We start from the raw sequence: 27,350 nt of genomic DNA, 5'->3' as shown, positions 1-27,350 counted from the left end.
ATTCAGTGTTTAAAATAGAGGATTTCATACTGGAGTCTGGTGGATGGTCAGTGGATTGGAGCTAAACCAATCCCTTGAAACAGGCACCATTGATGGAAGAGGCTATTGACTTATAACAGATATTTGATTAACAGTGAGTAATGGAGGAAGCTACACCAACTCATCATCATCACAGTCCCAAATCATGTTTGCCAATCTGCCTGTACATGTATGTGCAGGGATTAGCCCTTGGTGTTGTTTCGACCTCTTTTTCAAGTAGTGACAGTAAATATCCTGTGCTAATAAGATAACCGGAGCTCTCTGCATGGGACAGAATAAACCCACGAGACATTATAGGTCACTTTATCATTCTGTTTTGTTCCCTCAATCATGTCTATGAAAGACCAGAAGCCAAGTTTCAGTGTTTTAAAATAGAGGATTTCATACTGGAGTCTGGTGGATGGTCAGTGGATTGGAGCGAAACCAATCCCTTGAAACAGGCACCATTGATGAAGATATTTAATTAACAGTGATATATTATCTTATATTTTCATGTACATGTTTTGCATAAGTAATGGAGGAAGCTATACACCAACTCATCATCATCATCATCACAGTCCCAAATCATGTTTGCCAAACTACCTGTACATGTATGTGCAGGGATTAGCCTTTGGTGTCGTATCGACCTCTTTTCGAAGTACTGACAGTAAATATCCTGTGCTAATAAGAAAACTGGAGCTCTCTGCATGGGACAGAAAAAACCCATGAGACATTATAGGTCAATTTATCATTCTGTTTTGTTCCCTCAATCATGTCTATGAAAGACCAGAAGTTCAGTTCTTAAAATAGAGGATTTCATACTGGAGTCTGGTGGATGGTCAGTGGATTGGAGCGAAACCAATCCCTTGAAACAGGCACCATAGATGAAGAGGCTAACAGATCAACCCAAATATTTAATTAACAGTGATATTATTATCTTATATTTTCATCTATATGTTTTGCATGAGTAATGGAGGAAGCTACACCAACTCATCATCATCACAGTCCCAAATCATGTTTGCCAAACTGCCTGTACATGTATGTGCAGAGATTACCCTTGGTGTTGTATCGATCTCTTTCTTTCCTCAAGTATTGACAGTAAATATCCTGTGCTAATAAGATAACTGGAGCTCTCTGCATGGGACAGAATAAACCCATGAGACATTATAGGTCAATTTATCAGGGTTTTTTCCTCAATCATGTCTATGAAAGACCAGAAGTTCAGTGTTTAAAATAGAGGATTTCATACTGGAGTCTGGTGGATGGTCAGTGGATTGGAGCTAAACCAATCCCTTGAAGCAGGCACTGTTGATGAAGAGGCTATTCACTTATAAAAGATCAACCCAAATATTTAATTATCTTATATTTTCATGTATATGTTTTGCATGAGTAATGGAGGAAGCTATACACCAACTCATCATCATCACAGTCCCACAGTCAAGACTGAGTTTAAGGGAGCAAGGCACCTGCAAATGGACTGATGTGTGTATGTTTATACTGTATGTGTGTGTGTGTATTCTTGCCCTTTATCCAGATACTGTAGTATCCGGATACTGTAGCTGTATGTAAAATATGTCATTATTCCAAATTTCCTTTGAAAAGGTTGTAGTTCTTGGCTTGTAAAAGCTGATTATCATCTTCGTAATTTCATCCATTTTTCTACAATTTCACTCGTCAATTTCACTCGTCAGCTTTTGTTGCTGCTCATCCCAACTTCTGTCTCGCTTCCTCTCAGCACTCAAGCTTTTCTTTCTGAAACCCCACGCTTGGGGATTATGTTTTTTCTTAACAAAGACTATAGAACAAGAGCACCGAAATAGATCAGTTTCTATTTCTTTACTTATTTTTTGCTTCACGTTTTTTTTTCTTCGTCCACTTTGAGGCGGTGTACCTTTCCTTTTTTGGCTTGGTTGTGAGATTGCATGGGCCATCATTTTTGATCTAGTTTAGACTGTATGTTCGTGCGAGATAAAGATGATTTCAATGTTAAACAAATAGTATGCAGGCTAAGTTTGTACAGAAGTTACATAATCCAAGAATGAGAGGGAAAAAAAGCACATACAACAATACGCCCAGACAGTAAGTTTACATTACAAACCCTCGTTTTCTCATTGCTGAGGCAGGATGCCAACAACCTTGACACCTGGACACGGTCCGTTGCACCTTCGCTCTGAATCGATTTTGTTCTGGTTTTCCAAAAGGTCAGTTTGGCCACACCTGGCAGAGTTTTCATCATGACCATGTGCACACTGCTTCCCTTGCTGTGTAGCTGTGTTCACAAACAACCAAAGCCTTGAAACAGGCTTCTACATTAACAGAATAGCCCTGCTACCCTTGGACTACCTGTCTTGTTTTGTTTTCCAGTTTTTCTCTCTAGCTTTAAAACTGAGCCCGCTACAACCTAAAAATCTTTCGTTGCATTAATGCGTTAAAGAAATTAGTGCCATTAAAACAATTTTGCGTCTACGCGTTATTATCGTGTTAACTTTGACAGCCCTCGAATCAACTCATTTTCTATCAGTGAAAAATTATTTTGTTTTCTTTTGTGTATCTGTCAGGTTACCCTCTCTTATTTATTTCTCTTAGTTTCTTTGCATCTCTTTCACTCTGAGATGTTTAGCACTGAAGCAAAGCAGAGGGGTAAAGTTGAGGACTATCATTAAGTGTTTAAGTGAAAATGTGTCTGTCTGTACTTGGTCGGATCTGTGACGGACAATCCGTGGACAGTTAATCAATGTCAATGTCCTGCAGCCAATGATTATAATAGTCCACTGGTAACTTTTTTCTTTAAAGAGAACTATTATGCTTTTGTGCTTATTCCCTTTCCTTTAGTGTGTTCCGTAGTTATTTGTGTATATAAGAGGTTTGCAAAGTTACAAAGCTCAAAGTCCACGCCAAAGGGAGTTACTCTCCCTCACAGAAACACTGCTCCTGAACTGCCTTGCTTGATGTCCCCGCCTTTTCTTCCGTAACATGGTGATGTCACCAAGTAACACATTTGCATAATACCTGCCTAGCGGCTAGTTTGGCACGCCTTCGAACAAAGCTAGTTAGAGCGGAGCTGGAGTGGAGTCCAAAGAGTTTGGTTCGGTTGACCAATCACAACAGTGTGGGCTTGTCAAGAGGGTGGGGGCCGGAGCTCAAACACAGCGTTTCAGACAGAGGGTAAAAAGAAGTGCTGCAGCACAGCCGATATAAGAAAAATAAAGCATATTTTGAATATTAAAGCATGTAAACATGCTCTAGTAGAAACCTGGAATACAAGTATGCACCTGAAAATAAGCATAATTTACTTTAATTGTTAATTTTACTAAACAATACTCCCCCAAAAAAGGTGTTATTTCAAAAACACAGTTTTGAAAGTACATGAATCCGCTTTGGCTGACGCATCATCCTGGGTAAAGATAACAGGTTTTTCTGCTGTATAAAGTTTTGCACAGTAATTCTTGCACAAACTTTTTATTTCTTTTCTGGAAAATTGGATGAACTATGACACTACAAACATAGCAGTTTTCCTCCATTTGCCACGGCAGAGAAAATAATACTCAACGTGGAAGCTTAGATAGAGCTATACGATACACTCAGTCCAAAGTGGTACTGCAGTCTCCGTGCAGCCTGTAGTCTGAGGGCCATTACTCTTGTTGCGGTGTCTTGGATGCTCTGCCTTGCTTCATGTGCCAGTGAATGCAAAGCAACAGTGCCAGTCCGATGATGGATACAGACCTAAAAATGTCCACATTTTGTTCTATGGACTTAGAGGCACTAAATATGCCTCTTGGTGGAGGTCACACGGTTCATGCATTAGCAGTTTCCTGGATGTTGAGCCTCTTTTCTCATTTTATTTCTGCTGAGGAAACCCTTTCAAATAATCATTTCTCACTTTGGATATAAATTTGGCAGGTACAGAACATTACTTTGACTTTTAAACTAAAAATAGCCTAATCTACATCATCTGCTAAAAGCCCCTATATGTGTAGGATTTGAGCCAATCTTTGTGCCAATGCATAGAAAAAATATTGACTTTTTAGTACATCTATTTTTAAAAGAAGATTTTCAGTTTGAAGACTCCATTGTCGTAAAGTGATACTAAAATCGCTATTTTTTTGTATCAAACACTCACACCCTATAGGCTTGCATGGTGGCTTTGATGTGTCTGTAGTTTCTTTCTTTTAGAAGATGAGATGATCATTTGTCTAGGTCAGAGGTTTTCAGAAGTGAGGCGGGCATCCCCAGGGGGGCTCCAAACAGTTTCAGGGCAGGCTCAGTGAATGGAAGTGAAAAAGATATATTACATTTATTGTTAGCTACCAAAAGAAGATCTTATAGGATAGCCTAAACATGTGTGAGGTATAAAAGAGACAGTTCAGAGATACAGTAGTTTTGAGGAATTTTACTGTTGTTCCCACTTTCCCAGTCAGAAACTAAGAAATGCCTTAGGACATACCTTTTTTATGTATTTGGTATATTCCGAAGTTATGTCATACACAGTGGGCAACCGCTGGATCTGGAAAGTGAAGCCAATACGGAAGTGCCTTAAACCTGCATTCTCTCTAATAGCCAGCAGGGGGCGACTCCTCTGGTTGCAAAAAGAAGTCGTATTGTATAGAAGTCTATGAGAAAATGACCCTACTTCTTACTTGATTTATTACCACGGTAAACATTGTAAACATGAGTTTATGGTCTCAATCGCTAGTTTCAAGTCTTCTTCAATACAGCATGATGTTCATCTAGTAAATTATGGTCCCATTTGGAGTCAAATAAACCAAAGAGCAGGGTATGCTTTAGGGCGCGGCTACCTTGTGATTGACCGGTCGCTACCACTGCGTTGTCCACTCTGGGTGTTGTCCATGTTTTCATGTTACAACTTTAACCCTTTAACCCCACAGTGTATTTTCAGTTCATTAAAGTTAATATTAAAGGTCTTATTGATAGCATTTTGATGTAGGCAAATATTTAAAAAAAAAATCATACATCCACCGAGCTTTTAGAAAGATGCCGAATAAAAGTATGGCTCTTCCTGAAAAAAAAATATGAATTGTGAACTGTGAATTGATCATTGATCATTTCAAAATGTATCTGTGGAAGATATCTGATGTTTGGTTCCCACTTCTAACAAGTCTTGTGAGCCAATAGTATAACGACATTGGTATCACATGGTTTCTCTGGGTCGTCAGTTAGTGTGGAAAAACGGATAAATTGCTGAGATAAGTGCCTGGAAACGACTTGTTGTGAAGTGATTGCAATGGAACGAGAGAAAGAGAATACAAAATCTAGTGGCTGAATGCTATCAATGTCATCAATAGCACCTTTAACATTTTGGTTGCCTAAAAATGTTTTATTCAGCGTTCGGTTGTACTTAGCTCCACCCTCTCGTGTCACTTGTGGTTGCAAAAAACCAAGATGGCGACGACCAAAATGTCGAACTTGAGTCTTCAAGACCGTAGTCCACAAGCCAATGGGGGACATAACGGCGACTACGTCGGTTTCTTATATACAGTCTGTGGTCAAACAGCAATATTAAGATATCTTGGCTCAAATATTTAGTGTCTGTGGGATCAAATAACATAATCCTAATCCCATAGCCATCCAGGAATTGAGCGAAACCAAGAGAGTACACTAAAAAGGAGTGAGAGGGCGCCTTTTTCCAAGCTTTGACTTTGTCTTTGTCTCAGACTTTGAAAACCTCGGTCTAGGTAGAAGAAGACACGCATTCCCCAGCACCGCAGCATATTTCTCACTGTGTCCACACACTTTGAAAAATGGGAGCATCTGAGAAGAAGTTACTTGCTGTACTCTTACGGTCCACCCTAAAAAGCAAAATGTAGGAACTTCCTGTGCCCAGAAACCACAAAGACATGAAAGTGCCTTTCAAGTTTATCGTTTTGAACCCAGCTTGACCACTTCTTATGAGTAACTTAGCACTTGCAGGTGGAATGATCTTTGAACTGTGCCTGCAGATCCAGGACAGGCCGTCATATTTCTATTTTTTTTTGGGGTAGCTGAAGAAATAGCTGGAACACAGACTCTTTCTTGTGTCCTCAAGAGAAGGCACAGGAATAGGATGTCTTTGTAGAAGCACCATGGGGATGGTCACCTGCTGTTTAGAGGCCACATGTGACTCCCTCACTCTGAAGATCAGGGGCAGGAAAGAGCAAAAGGTCATAGTCGTAAGAAACTATTATACTAAAACAGAGTCTGAAATTAAATTTTTTTCTTGCCTGCCACTAGTATTTTTTTTTGTCTGCCACTCAGAAATTGTATCTGCCACTTTTGAAATATGTGCGCTAAATGAAGGAATAACATTTTAGATGTTGTGTCATTCAATATTCAATATATTTACACAAAAAACATGTGCATGGTAAATTACAGGTTTTTAATTACACCGTAGCTTCTGGGGGAGGCCTATTTTTTTCGGGGAAGGGGGTGTACTGTACACAGTACTGTACTGTACTTTCTTATTGACATCTCTAGTGGTTATTTGCATAAAACACAATTCAAATGATTAGGAAATTAATGATTGTATTTTTATTTAAATATTTGCTTTGATTAAAAAAATCTTGGCATCAATTAGTTAAAAATATAATTAGTTTTAATGATATAATATAAGCCGCTTAGAGCTAGTGTTAGGAAGTTCAACAGCTCATAATTCCCTCTCTAATATCTATTTCATATTGCTGTTAAAACATATCCATCAAACAACGGGATTTATTCAAGTTTCTTGCCAAAAACTAAAATTTACGAGATTACATTTGAACACATCATGATAACGTTTTTACTGAGCAGAGCTTGAATGCCTCATAATGTAACTCAATCGAAGATCCATTAACGTTAGTAGCTCCGTTATTTAGCCAAGCAGGACTGTTGCCCACTGACTTCTAACAGGTAACGTTACTAACTCTCCTCCTGCCGATTTCAACACGGATTTGTTGTTCACAGTGTAGAATTATCAGGGAAACAATAAGGTGTGCCGCTAAGGTTTAGTAGTAGTAGCGCCATGCTTTTCAGCGCTTTTTTTGTCTCCGGTCCGAAACAAACTGAAACATGATACAGTGGTAGTGTGGCGTTACGTCATTGTGCATGTGTAACTGTTGGAAAGCATCAGGAAGAAGAATCGATAGTCACGAAGGCATGAGATGCCAAGGAATCTGACAACTAGGAACCCTAGTAACTATTCCCATCCCGAGCGTTTTCCCTTCCTGCCAAAATGGCGGATAGTCTAACGATTTTATCCACCACTGACAACAATTTACCCGCATTTGGCGAGTGGCTGGTGCTTATTTCAGACCCTGCAATAAAATAAGTGATCGTACCACACGCTGACAAGCCCTGTTAGTGGGGGAAGCATGTGTGAAGTTTTGGAAGAGGATAAACCTGATAAAGTGGGGATAATGTAATTTAGACATACGCTGTTATCAGTTACGTGAGAGATAAAGAGTTTTCCTGCTTTATTCGTCGTAAAAACTACAATTCTCATGTTTGATCACTGAAAGCAAAGACAATTTATCTAGACAATATAATCTAACTACAGCTCCTAGTTCATCATGAAAGACAGAGAGAAAGTATCAGCGTAGACGGCTCCGATGATGAGTACTTGGGCCAATGACTGATTTCTCGTCACCGCGGTGCAGCAGGGAGCCAGAGGACACACGGAGAGCATCATTCTGCGCCACTGGAAGGGCTGTAAACTGCAGATATGATCGGATGATTGCACACATCATTCTTTCCGTGTGTCTGATCGTAACTGCTATTCACTCAGGACACGAAACACCAAAAACAAACCACAAAACAATCCTCCGATCTCAAATCTTTGCTTCTATCCAGTCCCATTCCGCTTCATTACAGCGATGCTCCATCACGTGGCATTTAGTTTGTGAATCTTATGTACGGTGTGTGTCTTCACAACACAGTCCTTAAGTAACAGAACCGGCAGCACAGATCAGAGATTCACTTTATAGCATTGCTGCTACCCAGGTTGTTATATATCGCTGCGTTAGCACCAATTTGCAATTTCAGCACTTGAGGGAACTGAGTCATAACAACTAAAAAACGCACCGTAATGCGCTCTGTGTTTTCTGCTCATCGTATTATGTTCCTCGCGAGGAGTATTTCCTTCACTGAAACAGAACTGCCAAGCTCCCCAATGGAGCAATTCACCTGAACGTTCGGGGCTTCCCTTTTGATAAGCGAGAGCGAGCTGAGCAGATTAGCAGCTGATAAATTACCCAAATTACTGTATATTCAGCCACCTGTGGAATTTCATACATTAAAGAAGCCAATGATCCACACAAACCCTCAAGACTGCAAGTGTGTGTGTGTGTGTGTGTGTGTGTGTGCGCTTGGAAGGACAACCACTAACCTGCCAGTCCATTTCTCACTCTCATTTTGCTGTTTAATTTCTTCAATGAGAACACCATCTGGCAGCAATTCCTCTGGAGCGGTAGCCCCCCCCTTCTGCTCCCATATCTCCGCCACTCACTCATTCACCGGCTACATATCAAAATTATGAGTTCTTAATAAATAAATTAATAAACAAATTGTTTTCAGGACTATGTGGGAAGATGGGGTTTAAAAATAGTCCCACTAGGATGCTTTTCTGTGATTATTCCAACCCCCAAATTCCTCAATTTGTAGTCGCTTTCCTGATAAAATTCTTCTGCTGTTTACAATCCCTTTGGGTTATTTTTTGCACAGTTGAAAATTGCAAGGTTGCTGGAAAGATAGGGCTCACTAATACCCATAATATGTACAGTAATTAGGTCATTGGTGCTCTTAAGAGAGCCATAACAATGACTCAAAATGCATTCAGCACCAAAATAAAATCCCATAGCTGGAAGAATATCCCCTCACTCTCTGCTGTTTGAAACCCGACTCTTCAAGTAGCATTAATCCTCCATCCTCCACCCCCGACAACGGTTCAGGATTTTTTTTGTTCAAGATGGAAAATGTTCATTTAATAATTCAGTTTTTGTTCTGAAGGGTATAATAGGGAAATCATTTCATTTCCAAGCCCCATTTCTCTGGGCCGCCAACAGTACGACTACCCTCATTAGTACAGTGTTTGCCTGAAAATTGTGTACATTCCTTAGAATGACACAGTCCCTTCACTCTCTGTCTCTTTCCTTCCATCTTACTCCTGCACTTCACGTAGGAGGCTTTTTCTTTCTACCAGCGCATCCTGGGCTCTTCTGATTACACCCAGAGGCTCAGGGAGAGAGGAGACTCCAAAAGAAAATGGGATGGCACTGACAGTCGAGGGATGCTTTCCCTCGACGGAAGGATTTCTGCGCTGAAATATTAAGTGACAAATAAGCAAGAGCATGTGTTAAGAGAAGAGGAAGATGTTTCAGCCAAGAACATGTCTTTGGATTATGGATATTATACCTGTAAGATAGTGATTCATTGATTTATTAGCTAAGTGGATGTTAAGGTATGCAGGAAACCACATTTTCATTCTGGTGTAAATCTGTTATCACACCCTCAGCCTGGATCATTAGGATACTTTTAGCACCACTGTCCCACTTCCATCAAGCCGTGTGACCTTCTGTCTGTAGAAATGCATCGTGGGACTCAAATTCAGGGCGAGGAGCTTATTTCAGGAAACAATGTCATGTGGGAGAGGACTTGAATGCTGGAGAGAGAGAGCGTATTTTCTCCAAAAAAGATTGACGGAGAGCGAATGTTCAGCATGTAATACACAGCACATTCTCAGCTTCCCAGTCCTTCAACCTGCTCCCATCCAATCTGTCACCTCAGCCTTGTTAAGCATAAAAGTTCTCCAGAGACATGCAAGTTTCTGAGGAGAGTGTCAGCGTTACTGAGGAGTTTACGACTTCCTCAGAAACCAATTCAACAAGGGGCCTCAAGAGCCCTGACACCTCATTGGCTGCCACTGTAGCATGGCGGTTCGGCACTGATGCGTGGCAGCTGCAATACTTCTCCGTGACGCTTCCAGATAATGACAACGCATCGATGTCCGGATAACGTTTGACAGCATGAATTCAGAACTTGATTTACTGTAGGCAATCCTCAGGTTGACTCATGAGTAGAATAAAATAGGATTGTAAAGACTTGTAAGCCTTTTTCGCCACATACTCTGAAGAACCATCAGCAGTTATGGGGCAAAGGTCATTTGTTTGGTAAGCAACAGAAGTCAGATGTATGAAGGACTTGTACACATAAAAACCATGTCCCATCCCTAAACTGGTATTTCAAAAATTGCATTTTTCCTTCATCAGTTCCCTGTGTGTATCTGCTTCTCATTTTATTCCTTTTTGTGAAGCAGCCTGGTCACACGAAAAGGCGTATGAATGCCATCATAATATGCAAGGCATTTAGCGTGCAATAAGAACGTTGTTTCTTTCTTTTGTTGTATCATTTGTACGCCATTTGGTTTGTACTGACTGTAGTATACAGTAAATGCATCTGCGTAAATATGCTACGCTTAGAGCTAATTACGTAGAATAAAAAGTGATATTGACTACTTGTGGCGGGCGGGTGGGTGGGGAGGTGGATGTGTCCAACAAACACAGGACTTTCAACCAGGAAGCTGGTGTTTTGTTTTGTAAATTACTTTAGCAATGTTTGTGACGTGTTTTTTAGAGACATTTGTGACATGTTTTCCGTATTTATATTATATTGTTTCCATGCTTATTTTACCTAATTTACTACTTATTTTAAGCCGAATCATGACGTTTTTCCTAAACCTAACTAAGTGGTTTTGTTGCCTAAACCTAACTGCGGACGTTACAGTAGTTTTGCTGCGTGACGTACAAATAACAAACGAAAAGTGGCATACGAATGACACGCAAAAAAGCCTAAAATGCGTTTGCATGACATGCGGAATGTCAATGTAATGTCGTGCTATTTATACGCCTTGACGTGAGATTCGGTTGTGTGAAGCATTGGACTCTAATTCGAGTCTGCTAGAGACAAAATCATCCCCTTTATGACATTTGATGACGTCAACTGAGAAGCAGCACGATCCAATGATATCTTACAGGTGCATGTGTGATGGATTAAAGACTTAATGACACTATGGGCCCTATAATCATGCAAAACCAACAACTGGGTCTTGGGCACATGGACTGTGTGGGCGCCTCCAAGCACAGCAGCACAATGTGTAAAAAAAAAGGCTACAGAAATAAATATTGCACAAATAGGTTAGTGTTGACAATTATTCGATAGCATCAATCTGACGCTATTTCAGTTATACTGTATCTCACATCTTAAAGGTTCACATCATATCGTACTTGATGTGACAGAGCAGCGTTTGCACCGCAATTCATTAAAAAAACAAAGATTAAAACGGCACTCTTAGGGGGAAAACAAAGCAATGTACAGAATTGATCCAATGTCTGCTGCATAAACAGGCAGAATACAGAGTTGCAAGAGACACGTGTGGTTATTTAGTGGCAGCCTGGTGTCGTTTGCATGCGATTTAATCAGAGTAAACGGTCGTGGATAATGGCACTGTGGCACAGTCGGAGGCTGTAGATTTATCACGTATATCTGTCCTGCTGACTTCAGATGGGCTGCAGGGATTTAATGAACTGAAGAAGAAGGTTGTCAAACAGCTTAAAGCAGCTGTGGATAACAGATGCCGCACGAACCTATAATTAACCCGAACCCGAACTCATAATAACTTATAGATAAATGCATAATGATTTACTTTAACCACATTAAAAATGTTCTTTTATTTATTTAAATGCATCTACTGATTATGCAATTCAGTGAAATTGCATTTCACTGAGAGACTGTAGGAGCACATAGAGGCATTTTATATGCAAACAGTCGATTGAGGGCTTGTACATCCATCTATGGCTAACTGTGCAGAGTGGACATCAGGCTTGTGCACGAACGCGCAGTTTCCCAATGAGTGAGATACATGAAACAGAACAATGCATATGCATGGCTTTACAATTCTGACAACAAAAAATAATGTGCGTGCACATTTCTGCTTTTGTTTGCACGCAGAGTTTTGGCACAAGCAAAATGTCAGAGTAGGTGAGTTTACAGAAGTAATGGACCATATTGTGTAAGCAGTTGAGCAGGAATTACTGTTTTCCTCCTGCATTTGATTCTCTCTCCCGTTGGCTCCTACTGCTTTCATGACTTACTGTAACTGTTGGTTAGAAGCAAGCTGGCACTCTCTCTCTCTGAGGCTCCCCATGTAGAAAACCCCAAATCAACTCCATGTGGCCGTCCTATTTTAACTGAGGCATCCCGACCCCTTCCACTCATATACCCGATCAAGGTTTTGGTTTCCAAAGCTATTCAAAGGACTGACCAGATCTTGTAATTATGGTTGTTTCTGGAGTTGCGCTGCTTGCATGTTAAGTACAAGTTAAAATAAGGCCCGCCAGAGGCCCGCCGACTGAACTGGAGGAAACCCCAAAGCAACAACAGAACTCCTCTGACGTTTTCCTTCTGAAACTGGCAGAATTGTAGTGAATACAGTACGTATGCGCGTTAGTATGCGTGCGAGGATTTAAAAAAAAAAAACTGTTGCTTCTCCGGAGCAAGATGCATACTGATTTTCATCGCTGACATTGGCACAGGAGTGATGGGCACTGCTGGCTTTTAGTTTCTTCCATATCAAAGTCAAGGACAGCAGTTTGTGCAAAAAAAGGGGGGAAAAAATGAAAAAAAAAACACTTTCTGAGGGAGCGCTTGATGTGTGCTTTGGAATTAAATTTCAGTACTGTATGCTCTCAAAATGTTGTCTGTATATCTAAGTGAAATGAAGAAAGAGGACAGACAGAGAGACAAATTGCACAACGGGGAGGCGTTGGGTGTTCGGCCAATGTCTGTCAGTAATGTCTTTCAGGGTTTTCGCCGGTGTATTGCAAGCACGGCGCCCCGCCGGCCCTAAGTTGACTTCCCGCCAGGCCTAAGCATCGAGGAATTATGTACAGTATTTTTAAGATGTTTTTTAAAACTAAAATGTTTTATAAAAGTAGCAAACTCCTTTCACCCCTCACCATTCCGACCTCTTTTTTTAGAGGGGTAGGGGTGGGGGACAGGGGATGTCCAGGGGTAGATAACTAGTCAACAGCATATGTCACATAGAAGTGGTGTACATCATCTGAAAGCTGGGAACCTAAAGATTAATTTGAGATGCAGCCCATTCGCGAATTGATAAAAATGATCAATAATCCCTCCAAAATACCACATTAAGATACCAAGACCTTGAGGAACACCATAGAAAAAGCCATGCTGTCATTTGGCATCAAAAACTTTTGACATTTTGAGATTTCAGCAAGAATTGCATTTTTCGGCGATTGGATGATGAGCACTTCTGCATGTTCTGGAAACTGCTCTGCTCAGAAACCCCCTTATTGTCAATCTAGCTAGGAAAGCCATCCATCCTCTGAATGCCCTAGGTCTCTAGTTTGTGGTTGTAAAGTTTCATGAGGCTGTGATTATCCTAGAGGTCACCACACGTCATTTTATACAGAGAGGTCAAGTTTCAAAAAATGGTCTCACTACAATGAAATGGCTACTATGGGCACTGACATCATCACACATGAATACTATTGGGTTCATTGGATCCACAGCAGTCTCAGCTTTACAGTGATACCTAATTTATGCAATTCCAAGACTGTTTATGGACCCCAGTATGCAGAAGAGTTATTTTAACCCAAACCATGATCTTTTTCCTAAACCTAAGTAGCTTTATTGTGAAAAAACTGGAACGGAAATTCACACATTCGTCACATATTGCTGTACATTAATAGGAAAACGCACGAAAAATTAGGAATAACTTTTCATAAGAGCTCATATGAACCGCTGTATGAGGATATGTTGCCCGAAGTTAGGGAGAACTCCGGCTCAGGTCGGCTTAAGGTGGGCTGACCTTTTCAAGTGGAGCTAGTCTCATTTCAGTGATAAGCCGGGGAAGCAAGTTTAAAAAAAAAAAGGGAAAAAAAAGACACTTGGCTGCTGGGCCCAACAGCTTCTCTGGCGGAAACCCTGCTGTTTATTAGAATTATGATAAAACGCTTGGATGCAATAAGCACTAAGGCATAAAAGAATCAGACTTTGCTTCTGAGAGCAGATTCACTTTGTCCCACCGCAACAAAACACAGCCCCATTAATTTGGAGAGTGACTGTTCCATTCAAGATTGTATCTTGAGGTGGCCATTAACTCAGCAATTATTCATTGCCTAATTAGGTATTTGCAGTGTGTTTTTTTCCCCTCTCTCCAGCCCATGGGAGACAAACAAAAAGAGTTATTTCTCAGTATGCCTCTCCCTAAGTGACAATTAAACTAATTACATATCGTCCACAAAAGAACAAGTTATTTAGTGTTCAGACAGTTTCTCCAAGTACTGTAAACTCAAACGAAGTAGAAATCACATCAATGTTCAGGACCATGACTGAAAAACAGAAGTTCTTGGACTGGTCTCGGATTGGAGTAACACTCCTCTGAGTTGCATATTTCTAGGAGTGGGGGAAAATAAGAGATTCTTCGTTGTGATTCTGTTTTGATTGATTTGTGCATCGGTGCAGAAAACTCCTCATTCAAAGAGCTGCCCATTAAGCATTGGCGGCAGGGCAAACAGCCGACCACTCTCCTCAGTCTGTCCATTTAGTTTAATACGCCACGAGGAAGTCACATTTAGCTGATATGATGTAATGAATGCGACATTAATTAGGGACCGCCATTGATCTTGTTTAGTTTAATTAACTGACCCTGATAAGTGTCCCATGGCGCTTCCAAAGACTTTATTGTCCTCACTGACAAAAACATCACTCTGTGCGTAGGCATTATAAATACGGTCTGATTCAGCTTATAATATAAACTATTCAGATACATTCATTGTTATTTCTTTTGTTGTCATTTTTTGGACCAAACCTATTCAGAAACTAATCACACTCTGCTCCTGTTTCTCAACACTGATGGGTTTTTGACTGAAATCAAATTTAAGCCAACTCCAAAACCAACTCCCAGACGTTTTTTTCTTCCTGGCTGAGTCTGAGCTGTCATTTTGGATTTTCCAGCAATCCAAATGGACACATTCTGGATTTTACAAATTGAAAGGGAAAAAAAAAATAGGAAGCTGGATAAGAGCCATACAGTATGCAAACTGGGTCACGGAAAGATCAAATATTTCAGCAGGCACTACAACTAACATTCACATTACACACTTCCACCTGGAGCTGGAGGAGTTGTTGATGCCAAGCAGAGAACCCTGGAGCCAAGTGTCAAAGCAGCACACATTGTTTTTGTCTATTTGAATAATCACGCTGTTGGAGAATATGTTGACTTCCCCACGCATGCAACCTTAACCGCAACCCGGACAAGTTGGCTTTCGCTGTGTGTTTTAGTTGCGGCACCGTGAATTGTTATCAAATCTTAAGGCACCTAGAGATTCACATATTATATACGGAAATAGGCTGTCCTTTCACATGAATTCACTGAGATATCTGAGCATTTAACACAAGCTATGACTGTGTATTGATTTTATTTCCGATGCTGACATTTATCACAACTTGTAGATGCAAAACAAGCCCTCGGATCTGACAGCCCGTCTCGCTTTGCATTAATATGGGCACAGAATTGGAGCTCACAGTGGCCTGTGCTGCCTCTGTGTGCACAGAGAACGCAGACAGAGCTGAGTGTCTGCAGCGAGGCGGTAGGTAGAAGTGACAAGACCAACAGATGTAAGCGTATGGTAGCATATGTATCGCATTGCTTTTTTATGATTTTTATGTTTTTTTCAGACAGCTCTGTGAATGCAGGATCAGAGAGCTCTGGTATATAGTAGCTATTTGATCTGATTAAATCTTATGAGACTTACTAGTGCTGCATTTCAATGATTATTTCATCATCAAAATGTATTTTTCATCCAATCAGACTGACTGTGATGTGTCTTAAAAAAAACAAAAAGGGTACTTATGGGCATTGCAACTCCAAGAGCCTAAGGTGTTGTTTTACTTATTTTGTTTGAACGAAGGGATTCCGTTTTTAATGATCTAAGATAAAGGAACGCTGCAAATGCTTTCATCAGAGAGGCTGGAACATATACATGTTGAGCATTTTTAGTGCTAAGCTACTAAAAATAAGTAAAGAAAGTTGATTTATTTTCCCTTAGCCGACTAATTGCTTAATGGATCCAATTATTTCAAAGACAACTTAACGTGCCTTCCATTAGGGGTATCGCGATATTTTGTTTTAGCCCTACCTTGTATACACGCTAGAAGCTACTGTCGATATTAAAGTTGGGTTGTTGAAGTGCATCGCAACTTTTATTGCATTTTTAATGCATGTAAAATTAGAACGAAGGTGCATTTTTTACATAACTGCAGAACCAGCCAGATGCTCTATAACTGTGCTTGCTCAAAGCTTCTCTATTGTTTGAAGTATACTGCTGAGGTAAACTAAAAACCCTGTAGCTCCACAAACTCAGTTATGCTTCCTAGACTTCTATGTTTCTCCCCACTCCTATCTAGTGGTCTTATCAGATTTTGTCAGCATGATAAAAGACGTTTTCATTATATTCCAGGACTGTGGGGCTTTCTCGCTTCCTTATCTGGCTTTCCCCATCTGCGTCTCATGAACACAGGCTCGGTCTGAATCTTTACTTTTTGTTATCGTCTGTGCAATTGTCAAGCATATTTGCCTAGATGAGGAATTCGTGCTTGAGGTGCCGATAATTTGTTTTCTATACTTACAGTATGCGTATGTACTTGCTTAATATGCATATATTGTGTTTGTTGATTGGCGGATTGGTTGTTTAGTTGGTTTAGTTTTGGCTGTTTTGGTCTTTTTTGCTTGGGTTAATTTGGTATTATTTGATTGTTATAGTTTGGCTAACCTTGCACGGAAGCTGAATTTTCTCGATGTTGCGAAATCACGTGCTCTCTGGATCAAATATTACACGGAAATCCATCTTGTCAGGCTTCAAGCAATGTATCCTGTGAGGAGCTACTGCAGCCACGGGCCTGGCTGAGGTGTGTGAGACCTGAGCCCCGATGAGACCATAGTGTGAGACAACATGGAGAGGCGACTGTCTTGGCTGCTAAAGAGGTTAGCGTAGATGCTGCAATAGCGTCAGTTATATCCATAACTGGAGTGTATTTCTTCATTGAAAGAAGAGCAAAAGACGGCATTGAAGGCGATGGTTTTGGCCTTCAGTTAGTTTTGCTTTCGTTAGTTTGATTGACAGATGGTTCATCCAATCACCTGCCAAGTATTTCTTGAAAGTGCCTGCCTTATTCCAAACAATTTTCAATGACAGCTTCTCAGATGGTTCTGTGAAATAAACCATCTGACAGGGTCAGGTTATAGTTTGGCAGCCCTTTACAGATTTTTTTGTTTGGCTTTCTGTGACAAGAATCAGCAGGGGGGGTTCCTACAAGATGCTTGATGATTGTTAAAGTGCCAATACGTATTATAATTAGGGCTGCCAATCGATTAAACTATTTAATCACAATTAATCACATGATTGTCCATGATTAATCGCGATTAATCGCAAAATTTGTATCAGTTCAAAATGGGGGAAAAAGGGAGATTTGTCAAGTATTTAATAATCTTATAAACATGGGAGAGGGCAAACATGCTTGCTTTATGCAAATGTATTTCTATATTTATTATAGGAAATCAATTAACAACACAAAACAATGACAAATATTGTCCAGAAACCCTCACAGGTACTGCATTTAGAATAACATTTATGCTCAAATCATAACATGGCAAACTCAAGCCCAACAGGCAACAACAGCTGTCAATGTGTCAGTGTGTTGACTTGACTATGACTTGCCCCAAACTGCATGTGATTATCATAAAGTGGGCATGTCTGTAAAGGAGAGACTCGTGGGTACCCATAGAATCCATTTTCATTCACATATCTTGAGGTCTGAGGTCAAGGGACCCCTTTGAAAATGGCCAGTTTCTCCTTGCTAAAATTTAGCGTAAGTTTGGAATGTTATTTAGCCTTCTTCGTGTCAAACTAGTATTACATGGTTGGTACCAATGGATTCCTTAGGTTTTCTAGTTTGATATACCAGTATCTCCACTCTGGCTTTAAAATTGAGCCCATTACAAGGTAAAAATCTCAAATTGTATCAATGCATTAAAGAAATTAGTGGCATTAAAGCGAATTTGCGTAAATTTGACAACCCTTTACTTTTGTAAAGTTTCATCATATTGCATGATTCTTTTGTGTGATTTCTGGTTATGTATTTTACTATTGGACAATGCAAAATGGTTGAGTCACTGTCAGTGATTTTCAATGCCATAAGTATATTTTAAAACATGGGAAGTGGAGTGAAAATATTTTTCAAACAGTTTTTTTGGTTTGGTTAAAACAGAACGTGATGATTTAACCTGGACAGGTGCTGCATAAAGTTAAAATCTCTCTTGGTGTACCGTATCCTGGTTGTTTTCTATTTCCGTACTGTGTGCACATACTTACACGTAAATATGTTATTGCAGCTGTGCATTTTTTAGTGCTGTTTTACCCTCTACGGACAGCGTAAAAAAACAACAGTTATTGAACTGGAATAATTTGTTCCCCCGACCACCACACTGTCATGAGTGTTACATGAGCTCCGCTTGGATTTCTCTCCTACTACTGACATAGAATTCTCCTGGTATACAGTTTCACACTTAGCTATGCAGCTGGTCTGTGCTGTGTGCTATAACCAAACATCCTATTACCATATAGCATCACAGCTTTATCCACAGGAGGTGAGTTGAAAACACACACACACACACAGCGCTATCCCCCGTGGCATCCAGCATGCATCAGGAATGAAGACATAGAAGAGTAACCGATAGGCCATGCAATAAATTGGTCCATTCACATGCCTGTGCATTCACACATGGAGAAGCTGTCTGTGTCAATCTGGAGGTCTTTTTTATGTCACAGCAGCCCCATTTCATTCCCAGGCCAGAAGTATTGCAAGTGTTTGAACTTTGACCTCATTTGCAGGCTACAGCCGTGTCACATGGCAAAGCAAAGCCAACTCCCTCTGGACCTCATTTTCTACAATTTAACTTTCCATTCTTTAGCCTTGAAGTGTGACTCTGTTTTGCGTTGTGAAATCAACTACTGCAGGTTTTAGTGTCTGGTTGTGGAGGAATCGGCTGATCCACAGCGCGGCAGTCGTTTCTTTACAGCGGTTTTATTGCTATAGGTCCAGTGCAGTTCCTCTCTCAGCTTCACTTCCCAATGAAACGGCACATATCCACACAGCTCGTGTCTTTCTGCAGGTGCAGCACACACACACACACACACACACACACACACACACACACACACACACACACACACACACACACACACACACATATCCTACTTCTTTTTTCTTCTTCTCTCAGATAACACTTCAGTGGTGTCACAATAACTTTCCGTCACCAAGTGGTGTGCGTTTTTTCACAGCTGGGAGTTGTTGGGGTCTCTAAGTAAAATGCTGGCCTCTTTGTTTTTTTTAGTTTGACCTTTTGCGGGTGGGTGGGGGGGTGGAGAAGCTGCACAATAGCAGGTGAGATGATGAAGTTTTTTGCGTGCTGGAGGGTGAGACAGCTTGTGTGTGAAAATGAACTAAAGTTTGAAGCCTTGTAGGGATGAGAAGTTTGTTTGACAGTTATAGGAGGTGTTTTGTGTTGTTGTCAGACGCACTAGCATGCATGAGGCATCACATAGACAGACAGCATACATGCATACAAAACGTAAGGCTGCATTCAGAGTGGCATCATCTCCCAGTGCAGCCTGAAAGAGAGTTCAGGGGGAAAAACCTTGACATCGTGCAGTTAAAAATTTGAATGTAAGTGCAAATTCCAGGCAGATTATAGGGTTGGATCAATGTAAACATTTTCAAACCGGTTTGATATTAAGCTAAACACCGGCCCGGACTGGAATAAATTTACCACTAGATGTCACACTTGAAGTGGAACATAATGAGACTGAGAGTGCCCATAAATGAGAGCTTACCTACTCCTGCAGTGTTTACACGTTGACTCATCTGTTTGTGTTGCCATAATGGCGCAGCTTTAATTTTCTCTTAGACTAACTCTGCCATATCTTGTCCCATCACCCCAAAATAACATGTGGACTTTATATTAAACAAACACAAAGTGCACCGTGTGCATCTTCCCCTTCCCACCTCTACTGAAATTTGATCTCCTTCATGTTGCCGACCTCGACTCGGCGTTTATCGAAAAATTATGGACGAGTTTGCAGTGATTATTAAATAGTACTTTTTAGGGCTGGGACAATTCACTTATCTCCTGATTTGTTACTATCACAATACTTGAGTGCCGATTCGATATTTATTGTGATTTTTAAGCATTGCGATTCGATACTACGATTTATTACGATATTTGTTAACTTTTTTAATACTAGACCATGGGAAAAAGTTGAATCATACACTTCTAGTGACAATTACTTTGGAAAATTTAATACAGTAAAAATGTTCGATTTCCAGCATGTATGTAGTCAGAGATGTCCTGAAGTCAAATATATCAGTCATTGTCAGGATTTATTAATTTAACGTTTTCTAGCAACCCAAAAATCAAAGAATAAAGACTTCCCTCACAAATTAGCGTTAATTTCTTTTTAATTTTAAGGGACATGTAATATTTTAAACATCTGGTGAATATAATCCAATCAATCTCATATTCATATATGTAGTTAGTAAATACAGTTCCCCTTGTTAACACCTTATTTTGAAAACCGGACGTAGCCAGTTCCGCTAACTTCGCCAAGTCCGTCTCTAGCTCTGCAGTCAGCTCCATTCTCTTTACACATCCATGGTCAGCTCCATCGGGGGCCATTTGAATGCTTTTAACATAAATGTCAGTATATGGGTGCTCTACAGTTGTAGCGTCGGACAATTTGACCACGGAGATGCGAGTGACGGCTGGCTTGACCGCACATGACCGCAATATGATACGTTTCCTGTCCATGACAGAGTTAGCGTGCAGTTTTAGCTGTGATGTCTAGCTCTGCTTTTCCTGGCAATGTGTGAAACCCAAAGTGTTTCCATACTTTATGTTTAGTGTTTACCACCTTGGATTTAAAATGTGAGGGTGCAGGTCGTATCCACGCGGACCCTCCGCTGTTTTGTACTTCCTCGTTGCGGCCGGCTTTGGTTTGTTTTCCTACTCTAGATTACTTTGGGACAAATACGGTGTAGAGTTGTGCTAATTCTACTGTTTACCAGGCAAACTTTGGGACGGATCAACAAATTGTTGCTGGCATTGTGTAACAATCTAGAATTGTAAAATCCTGCCTCAAGAGAACCCTGCTTTCACACCAAAGGCTCGAATACGACATTACGCAGAGCAAGGTCAATTATTTGAATACAGAGTGAAGCTATCATTATTATCATAATGTGTACAGCTTATTTTTGCATTCACATATTATACTAGTATCACAATATGTACTACTTATCAGTGGCATCGGCAGCATCGGGGCTTCCGGGGCTTTAGCCAGGAATGTTTTTTGTCCAGCCCCGAATCTGTCTGACAGAGGGAAAAAAAATCTATAATCATGATGAAATGTTAATAATTTAATTCCCCACCTCACCAACCCTTGCCGCTGTCTGTGTGTGTGGGTGTAGAGAGACTGAGGGAGTGGGGCTGCTTCTGCTCGGCAGTCGTGCTCACACAGCAGCAGTCTTGCTTCTAGACCTTTTCTGGCAGAAAGCGCTGGCAGGGCGCTGCTCTGGGGAGCGCTTCATCCACAGTTACGACACCAGCGCCTTCCTGAAAAGTTCAGATATCTTCAACTAGAGGCGCTCTGAGCGGCTGCGCAAAAAAGTCAGAGATTTGGAGCACTCTGAAAAAAGACACTGGGCGCAGCGATTTGTCTGCAGGCGGCCGTATCCGCTCTTTCGTCATTGGGAACAATTGGGAAAAAAAGACGCTTCCGCTTAGAAAACGCTATATGGACACTCAGACTAGGTCTGAGACTTAGGATAACTGTTTAACATGGCATTGTCTTCATATATTGTGCATCCAGATAATTCGGGGACCTGTTTTAATCTTCCCAAGATAATGCAAACTTCCCAAAGTGATCCAAAAGATATATGCATGCTATATTTTGGAAATATCCCTGAAATTCTTATATACTTTATAGATTTATTCTTTTGTGAATATGAAAACTGTTTAAGGTAAGACATGATTTTGTCATGTAGGCATAGACAACATGAGTAAAAGGATAAAGGAAACTTGGGGAATGCCAGATGGTCAAAACACCTGATATTCCCTAAGTGGCTGTACAAATAATCCTCATCAAGCTGCTGGTTTATTTTATTTGTACAACACAAAGTGCCAAATATTACAGCAGTCAAATAAAAATGTAAAACATAAATAAAAGAAACAAGTAAAGTAGCAATTATACACTGTTGCCATAGGTTTGAGAATCCTCAGCTGCCCCTCAGATGTCCATTTTGTACAGAACAATTGTCTTAACCTTATTAAAAATTTAATTTCAAATAAAATGTAATGTTTGCAGTAGTCATACAATGCAATAAAATTTAATGAAATTTGGGCAGTAGTGTTCCAGGCAGAACAGCAGGGACCACCCCAAAAAAATGAACTGAATTGAATGTGCTCTCCTGAGTGCAGTTAACTGCCCTGACTTCCTGTGTGGCTTTGTGGCCAAAGTTAAATCAAGTTCAACAAGATTTGATGGGATCGAAGAAGTACTAATTTAAACTTTGATCCCAAGTAATCTGACCTCCATGACATGGCTTTCTGGAATTGACAGGAGGCAGACGTAATGATATAAAGAAATTATGGTATGAGGCGGCAACCTCCGGGTCTGAAAAGTGAAGCCAGTGAGGAAGTGCCTTAAACTTGCATTCTTTCTAATGGCCAGCAAGGGGCGACTCCTCTGGTTGCAAAATGAAGGCCAATTGTGAGAAATTGACCCTACTTCTCACTTAATTTAGTACCTCAGCAAACATTGTAAACATGAGATAATGGTCTCAATCACTAGTTTCAAGTCTTCTTCAATACAGCATGATGTTCATTTAGTAAATTACGGTCCCATTTAGCATAGCTACCTTGTGATTGACAGCTCACTACCACGGCGTTGTCCAGTCTGGGAGTTGTCCATGTTTACGTTTTACAAATTTAACCCTTTCATAGTTTGTTTTCGGTACATAAAAGTTAATTGTGACATTTTGGTTCACTTAAAATGTCTCATTCAGGGTTCAGTTGTACTTAGCTCCACCCTCTCGTGTCACAAAAAAACAAGATGGTGAAGGCCAAAGACCAAGATGATGACGGACAAAATGCCGATCTCGAGGTTTCAAAACCATAGTCCACAAAAACCAATGGGTCACGAGTTATGTAGCTCTTCTCTTTGTTCCTGCTGGGACTTCAGAAAGTGGATGGCGACACCAGGTTAAAAAATTAATATTGTGACTGTTTGCATTCTGATGCAGTCCGTAGCATCCTAGTTGTTTTGCAGAATGATAATGCTTTAAGCATTGCTCTCACAATCCTGGTTTGTAATTTAACTTCTTAACGGTAGCCAGAACAACATGCCCACGCCAGCAGATACATTTTTATATTGGATGAATATTTCATGGGTTTTAAGGGAACAGAAATCCAGCATGCCAATTTGTGTGGCTAGTGCGTGTGTCTTTGCATTAAGACCAGTTGCCACCAGTGCTCAGTGTGTGTGTTGTCATGTTCCGGCCCTATAGCTAAAACCATGGGCCTATAAATTACACACAAGATCCAGAAATACACTCATATATATTCCTGCAGCTTGTTTGAACTTGGGTGCCGACAGAGATACCATCTCTCATAACTTCACACGAATGCACCGAGAGCCAATAAACCTATAAATAAAAACTAAACCTAAAAAAGAAGCACATCTGTCTTCATACACTGGATTTATTTTGACTGCCACACATACAACTTTGCTCACAATGAAATCCACTCGCAAATTCACCCTCTCAGACAAACACTTTAGATGTTAAGATTATTCTTGGCTTGTGACAGTTGAACAGATCTGTCAGGCAATCAAGCATGTGTGTGTCTAGCCATACTTGTATTTGTATGCATATCTGTATGTGATCGACTTTGCATATTTCTTCTTTATTGTGGCATATGGGATGAATGCCACAGCGGGGACACTGGGCAGGCGTTATTCAATCCTTGTGTTTGTGGGCTTTGGCCGGGTGCCATGCCACATTACCGCCCACAGAGAGAAGAACTTCAAAGAAGGTCCGGGGGCTTTTTTCCCCAAGTGAAGCCACTGAATCTTCTGCCTGTTAAAATAAACTCCAGTTAGAGGGGCATGTCCTAATTGGCTCCGAAAGCCATCAGTTTGTTTATCTTTAAACCAAGGCTGACTTATTTTTACTGCGTGCACTCTGTGTGACTCACCTCCGGAGCCAACATAAAATATGCCATTTGGTGGGATAATTTTGTCTAATGTTCCTCAGAAGTCCGCGACACTCTGACAGCTGTGGATGACTGACACCTTTGTAGTGTTAGTGCTGCGCTCTCCACCAAGCACAATATTCATAAACCCACACATAGCAGCTCGACAATGGATTCTACTTTCAATTTCTACCTAATGTTGCATTACAGAACATGGAGTGTTCAAGTTTGCAAGTTATACTGTATATAAATGTATTATTGCCACTATGTTAACTGCAGTCTTTACTTTTAAATTAAAGGGGACCTATTAGGCAAATTTCCAGGTGCATACTTGTATTTTGGGTTTCTACCAGAACATGTTAACATGCTTTAATGTTCAAAAAACAGTTTATTTTTGTCATACTGGCTTTGTTGCAGCACCGAAAAGAGGTGCTGCAACAAAGCCAGTATGACAAAAATAAACCCTCTGTCTGAAATGATCCGTTTGAGGTCCTGCAAAAAAACCCAGTCTGCTCTGATTGGTCAGCTGGCCCACACTGTTGCGATTGGTCAACCAAACCAAACTTTTCGGACTCTGCTCCTAGCTTTGTTTGAGGATGTGCCAAACAAGTCGCTAGGCAGGTATTATGCAAATGTATTACTTGGTGACATCACTATGTTACAGAAGGAAAGGCAGGACTTCAAGCAAGGTGTTTCAGGCAGTTCAGGAGCAGTGTTTCTGTGGGGGAGAGTAACTCCCTATGGCGTGGACTTTGGGCTTTGTAACTGCAGACCTTTTACATGCACAAAAAAACTGTAAAGTAAAAAGATAAAAAAGCACAAAAGCATTATAGGTCCTCTTTAATAACTGCGGAATGTTTACACACTGCTGAAAAGGGCTGTTTCCTACTTGGTCTTCAAAACAAACACAGATGTAATGATGTCAGGGAGGGCAAAGAGGGACATGCAGCCACATCCATTTTGGCAGCATTAGGATCATGGAAATGATGTTTTTAGGATTTACAATTATATTGTATAATTAAATGTTTGTTGCAAAAGAGGAAAAAGTCCAGACCAGTCAGTTTCCCCAATAAAAAACAAACTAAACTTTAACCACTGCCACATGGAAACATGTTATGGCTCTCCTGCAGTGACTTAATGGCACTTTATAAAAGTGTTGTTTCCAGTACACATTTGGTAGTCATTTTCACCTGGAATCAACACATTTAATGTAATACATTGTGTGCCATGAGCTGGGGTGGTAATGTTTATAGCACTGCCACAATGTGCAGCCAGGCTGAGCTTTTCTTTCTTCTTTGTTGCTTCAGTTGATTCTGACTCTTTTTTTTTGTATTAATCGTTTCTGATTTTTGTCACAACTTGGACTGGCTCATGCTTACATCCTGCACACCTTTGCACACCTACCTTTAGGGATGTCACAAGAACCGATACTTCGGTACCAAGTTGATGCCACATTTCTGAAAATGAGATGGTGCTCGGTTTACTGTACTGTAGGTACCGGAATAGACACGTTAAAATCCGACAGGATGCAGTAAACCTACTGTTGACGTGTCCAGACCATAGACTGTATATGAAGATGGACGACGTGACCGCTTCCCTAAAGTGAAGCCAAAACATCTCGATCGCCCCCTGGTGGCTGGCTGCAGTATAGTGTAAGTCCCGCCCCCTCCATGTTAGCGGATGGAACATGAGTCAAACTAAAAAGTCAAAGTACACCTCAAATACATTTTTCCCCAAAGATGGTTTCTGTCATTTTAGGTAGTTCTTATCACCCTGGTGTATGTTCAAGTGTTCATTTTTCTGATAAGTTTGGTTTTAATGAGTTATTTGGAGCTATAAAAAGGGGGGTGTGACATCATGATTGGCTGCTGTGAGTCTCTCTCACTGACAAGCTGCGGCCGTGCTTGGCTCGCGATTGGTTCGGGCCGTGTGTGGGCAGGACCTCGATACCGTGGCTTCACTGCCCGATTACTACTGCGCGGACTATGGCTCCAAATGACTTTAGCTTCACTTCTGTACGGGAGGAAGTGGAGGCACGTCGTCCATCTTTATATACAGTCTATGGTCCAGATGCACACTATTTTTTCCCCTGATAATGCTACATTGTTAACAACAAATCTGTGTTGAAATATGCAGGAGAGCTGGTTAACATTAGCTGTTAGCAGCTAGTGGGCAGCACAGTCCTGCTTGGCAAATTAACGCAGTTAACAGCTAACATTAACGGAGGTTGAATTGAGTTGCCATATGATGTATTCTAGCTCTATTCAGTAAAAGTGAATATTGGGCGAAGGTAAATTCTAACGTTATCATGATGTGTTCAAATGTAATCTTGTAAAAATTTAGTTTTTGGCAAGAATCAGTCTTCAGTCAGTCTCACATTGACATCAGAAACATCAATGGAAAGTGGATATAACCTCCTACAGCTGGTTACAGGGTGCCTGTGGTTCAGATGGTAGGTCAAAGTGTCCTTGAGCAAGATGCTGAGCCCCAAATTGCTCTCAAGGAGTTGGCTAGCACCTTTCATGGTGGGCTCCGCCACCATCGGTGTGTGGCTGTGTGTGCATGATTGAATGTGAAACGCAGTGTACAGTAAGTGCAGTCTATTTACCATCATGGTACTGATAGTATAGTGACATGCCACCTCATGTGACTACAAATAAGTAGAGTTTAAACCAGGTAAAATGTTAAACAGGACTAATATCTGTCCATGTCCATAGACACATGCAATGCCGTGTGTCCCCTTAAACCTCTGTAACCACTAGGTCAAACTGCCCTATGTGCACAGCTCAAGAGTCATTATATGTGTTACATTACATCAGTGTCTCCGTCCGTTACCTCCAGCACTGCTGCCTTTCCCTCTATTACCAACTCCCCATCAGCGCCTCCATCCTTCCCTCTTTCACTGCTCCATATTTAACAGGATTGAACAAATGGCAGCCTCCATTAACCAGGCATGTCTAGGTCACTTAGTGTTGAAGAT

At 40.7% G+C, this 27,350-nt stretch overlaps 1 protein-coding gene across 1 annotated transcript in view; it reads left to right on the top strand.

Annotated features, from left to right (window-relative positions):
- Window positions 1-27,350, top strand: part of LOC141757369 (matrix metalloproteinase-17-like) — a 98,820-nt gene that overhangs the window by 1,023 nt on the left and 70,447 nt on the right. The gene's annotated exons all lie outside the window — the stretch shown is intronic.

Source organism: Sebastes fasciatus, chromosome 19 (genome assembly GCF_043250625.1).
Source record: "Sebastes fasciatus isolate fSebFas1 chromosome 19, fSebFas1.pri, whole genome shotgun sequence".
Lineage (NCBI taxonomy): Eukaryota > Metazoa > Chordata > Actinopteri > Perciformes > Sebastidae > Sebastes > Sebastes fasciatus.
The sequence above is the reverse complement of the archived record's forward strand: the minus strand, read 5'-3'. Positions and strand labels throughout refer to the sequence as shown.